The 5,000-nt window shown below is 48.0% G+C and overlaps 1 non-coding gene across 1 annotated transcript; it reads right to left on the bottom strand.

Annotated features, from left to right (window-relative positions):
• Window positions 1–888: 888 nt before the first annotated feature.
• On the bottom strand, window positions 889–2,802 carry LOC125501545. Its single transcript, XR_007279134.1, has one exon. It is a non-coding gene; the product is annotated as a small subunit ribosomal RNA (ribosomal RNA).
• Between the last annotated feature and the right edge of the window lie 2,198 nt (window positions 2,803–5,000).

Below are 5,000 nucleotides of genomic sequence, written 5' to 3'. Positions count from 1 at the left end.
CTACAACACTTTACGTGCGAGGAGGAAGCCGCGTATAATTCGATCGAGCCATATTTTTTGTGTCTGGGGGGAACCACGGCACGTGGATTTTGGTAATGTTACGCAAAAGGAATAAGATCTCAATTGCATTTCACGGGGCGAAAGTTCGTCGCCAACCTTCCGCCGCGGAGAACGCGACGTCACCCCGGTGGAGCTAAACTCCAGCCGGAGCAGGTTACCCCGTGAAAGTATGGTAACTTTTCTTCATGTGTATCTTTGAAAAGAAACAATTTGAAAAAAAAGCATAAAAAAAACCGTTCGATCAATCGCGCGCCACGCCTCGTACAAAGCGGGGGGATCGACCGAACGGTTGATTCAAACGCACACCAAGCGTCCCGTTCAACAGAAGCGGGCACTTGGTCGCCTCAGCAACGCGCACAATGTCGCTACCTCACACAAATCTGATCGACGAATGGCATCACGATCCGCATCGCTATCGTCCAGAATGGAAAGAGAGTTTTCGTTCTTGCGCCCCCGTAGGTTGGCGTAGTAGCAATGTCCTTTTATTTTTCTAGTGTTTTTTTTACCCATAGCCATTTATGCCTTAGTTTGTTTTTGGCTGCTGCACACGATATATTTTACCGTGATACACTAGTTGTAATGTCCTTTTTATATTATTTTCTCTCTCTTCCAACGGACATAGCAAGATCGTTCGTCGTCGACGTGTGTGAGTGCGACACGAGCCGTTTCGGCCGTTACGTAGTTCGATATTCGTGACACGCGTACAATGTACGCCACCTCTTGTGCCATGTGTGTCTTTTGACTGGATTATAATTGCGTGAGATTCACGGTGGAATCTACCAAAATAATCATCGATTCGCTGCTTTTTTTTTCGCAGTAACGAAACGTTAATGATCCTTCCGCAGGTTCACCTACGGAAACCTTGTTACGACTTTTACTTCCTCTAAATGATCAAGTTTGGTCATCTTCCCGGCAACATCGGCAATGCCGAGGCATTGCCGCGTACCAGTCCGAAGACCTCACTAAATCATTCAATCGGTAGTAGCGACGGGCGGTGTGTACAAAGGGCAGGGACGTAATCAACGCGAGCTTATGACTCGCGCTTACTGGGAATTCCTCGTTCATGGGGAATAATTGCAAGCCCCAATCCCTAGCACGAAGGAGGTTCAGCGGGTTACCCGGGCCTTTCGGCCAGGGAAGACACGCTGATTCCTTCAGTGTAGCGCGCGTGCGGCCCAGAACATCTAAGGGCATCACAGACCTGTTATTGCTCAATCTCGTGCGGCTAGAAGCCGCCTGTCCCTCTAAGAAGATTTATTTGTACGCCGGTAGTAAAAACCTCCCGACCGAAGCCGGGGGCCTTCGAGATACCGGAAAGTACGCCTATTTAGCAGGCTAGAGTCTCGTTCGTTATCGGAATTAACCAGACAAATCGCTCCACCAACTAAGAACGGCCATGCACCACCACCCACCGAATCAAGAAAGAGCTCTCAATCTGTCAATCCTTCCGGTGTCCGGGCCTGGTGAGGTTTCCCGTGTTGAGTCAAATTAAGCCGCAGGCTCCACTCCTGGTGGTGCCCTTCCGTCAATTCCTTTAAGTTTCAGCTTTGCAACCATACTTCCCCCGGAACCCAAAAGCTTTGGTTTCCCGGAAGCTGCCCGCCGAGTCATCGGAGGAACTTCGGCGGATCGCTAGCTGGCATCGTTTATGGTTAGAACTAGGGCGGTATCTGATCGCCTTCGAACCTCTAACTTTCGATCTTGATTAAAGAAAACATTTTTGGCAAATGCTTTCGCTTCTGTCCGTCTTGCGACGATCCAAGAATTTCACCTCTAACGTCGCAATACGAATGCCCCCATCTGTTCCTATTAATCATTACCTCGGGGTTCCGAAAACCAACAAAATAGAACCGAGGTCCTATTCCATTATTCCATGCACACAGTATTCAGGCGAAAATAGCCTGCTTTAAGCACTCTAATTTGTTCAAAGTAAACGTACCGGCCCACCTCGACACTCAATGAAGAGCACCGCGATGGGATATTAGTTGGGCCGCCCCGAAAGGCTAAGCCCACCGGTAGGACGTCCCACAATCATGCCAGTTAAACACCGCGAGCGGTGAACCGACAGCGTGGGACACAGATTCAACTACGAGCTTTTTAACCGCAACAACTTTAATATACGCTATTGGAGCTGGAATTACCGCGGCTGCTGGCACCAGACTTGCCCTCCAATTGATCCTCGTTAAAGGATTTAAAGTGTACTCATTCCGATTACGGGGCCTCGGATGAGTCCCGTATCGTTATTTTTCGTCACTACCTCCCCGTGCCGGGAGTGGGTAATTTGCGCGCCTGCTGCCTTCCTTGGATGTGGTAGCCGTTTCTCAGGCTCCCTCTCCGGAATCGAACCCTGATTCCCCGTTACCCGTTACAACCATGGTAGGCGCAGAACCTACCATCGACAGTTGATAAGGCAGACATTTGAAAGATGCGTCGCCGGTACCAAGACCGTGCGATCAGCCCAAAGTTATTCAGAGTCACCAAAGTAAACGGCGGACGGGACGAACCCGCCACCGATTGGTTTTGATCTAATAAAAGCATTCCTCCCATCTCTGGTCGGAACTCTGTTTGCATGTATTAGCTCTAGAATTACCACAGTTATCCAAGTAAATGTGGGTACGATCTAAGAAACCATAACTGATTTAATGAGCCATTCGCGGTTTCACCTTAATATGGCTTGCACTGAGACATGCATGGCTTAATCTTTGAGACAAGCATATGACTACTGGCAGGATCAACCAGGGAGCTTTGTGTTATTGGTAGCTCTTTTCGTGTGTTGCCCCATGCCGCCGAGTCTTTGCCCGGTCGGCCACACGTTTTAATATAATATGTATATCTGGTACCGCACAACTTGTGTACGCGTACTAGCGCTCAGAGCGCTCTGTTCGACTTTGTGTTTCCTCGGGTGAAGACAATTTTTGTCGACTCCCCGGTGCAAATCGTTCGAATTATCCTTCTCGTATCCTTCGGCTAGATTGCAAGCGTCGGGAGTACGATTGGAAATCAATGTGTACCGTCTGCGAACAGACTGTGATACGCACGGAATGTGGCGAGTTGATGCCTCTGTTCGACTGCTTCCCTCGACTTGCGAGAGAAGACTTTCGGTCACCGCATAAAGGGCCATTCGGTCTTAGACACCGACCCGCGGTTATGTAGTGTCGACGATTCAAATTGAATCATATTTTCTAGACGGAGCGAAGAACTCGCCCCTGCGAAACGTGAGCGCTCGGAAAAACTTTGAACTCGTGAGAGTGGTTCTTACCGGAACGAAACGAACGCCTGTGGTGCGAATCTCCGCTCAGACGAAAAATTTTCAAAATTCGAAAAAAATTTTTGTCTGCGTGTTCGTGACACGGTGAGGACGAAACCATAGCCCCGACAACAAACCCGCAAAGGGATGTCGAGATACGGGCCGAAACAAGTCGAAAGTTCCGAAACCCGAGGACTAGGTGCCGACCGACCGGTCGAGACCGCTCGGTGCATGAAGTATCAACGGTGCCGCTCGGACGTCGGAGCCGGCCGGTCATAACACGTGTTCCTTATGGGGCAAAACAGCAACGCGACCTGAAAAATTTGGCAGTACGTTGGAACTTAGTTCCATGCGAGAATCGTTGGGACTTTGAAAATTTTTCGATCCAACGAGTGATGCGCGACTCTTTCGGACTTTGAAAATTTTTCGTTCCAACGAGTGATGCGCGACTCTTTCGGACTTTGAAAATTTTTCGTTCCAACGAGTGATGCGCGACTCTTTCGGACTTTGAAAATTTTTCGATCCAACGAGTGATGCGCGACTCTTTCGGACTTTGAAAATTTTTCGATCCAACGAGTGATGCGCGACTCTTTCGGACTTTGAAAATTTTTCGATCCAACGAGTGATGCGCGACTCTTTCGGACTTTGAAAATTTTTCGATCCAACGAGTGATGCGCGACTCTTTCGGACTTTGAAAATTTTTCGATCCAACGAGTGATGCGCGACTCTTTCGGACTTTGGAAATTTTTCGATCCAACGAGTGATGCGCGACTCTTTCGGACTTTGAAAATTTTTCGATCCAACGAGTGATGCGCGACTCTTTCGGACTTTGAAAATTTTTCGATCCAACGAGTGATGCGCGACTCTTTCGGACTTTGAAAATTTTTCGATCCAACGAGTGATGCGCGACTCTTTCGGACTTTGAAAATTTTTCGATCCAACGAGTGATGCGCGACTCTTTCGGACTTTGAAAATTTTTCGATCCAACGAGTGATGCGCGACTCTTTCGGACTTTGGAAATTTTTCGATCCAACGAGTGATGCGCGACTCTTTCGGACTTTGAAAATTTTTCGATCCAACGAGTGATGCGCGACTCTTTCGGACTTTGAAAATTTTTCGATCCAACGAGTGATGCGCGACTCTTTCGGACTTTGAAAATTTTTCGATCCAACGAGTGATGCGCGACTCTTTCGGACTTTGAAAATTTTTCGATCCAACGAGTGATGCGCGACTCTTTCGGACTTTGAAAATTTTTCGATCCAACGAGTGATGCGCGACTCTTTCGGACTTTGAAAATTTTTCGATCCAACGAGTGATGCGCGACTCTTTCGGACTTTGGAAATTTTTCGATCCAACGAGTGATGCGCGACTCTTTCGGACTTTGAAAATTTTTCGATCCAACGAGTGATGCGCGACTCTTTCGGACTTTGAAAATTTTTCGATCCAACGAGTGATGCGCGACTCTTTCGGACTTTGAAAATTTTTCGATCCAACGAGTGATGCGCGACTCTTTCGGACTTTGAAAATTTTTCGATCCAACGAGTGATGCGCGACTCTTTCGGACTTTGAAAATTTTTCGATCCAACGAGTGATGCGCGACTCTTTCGGACTTTGAAAATTTTTCGATCCAACGAGTGATGCGCGACTCTTTCGGACTTTGAAAATTTTTCGATCCAACGAGTGATGCGCGACT

Source organism: Athalia rosae, chromosome 6 (assembly GCF_917208135.1).
Source record: "Athalia rosae chromosome 6, iyAthRosa1.1, whole genome shotgun sequence".
Classification (NCBI taxonomy): Eukaryota; Metazoa; Arthropoda; class Insecta; order Hymenoptera; family Athaliidae; genus Athalia; species Athalia rosae.
This window is presented reverse-complemented; position numbering and strand designations above follow the sequence as displayed.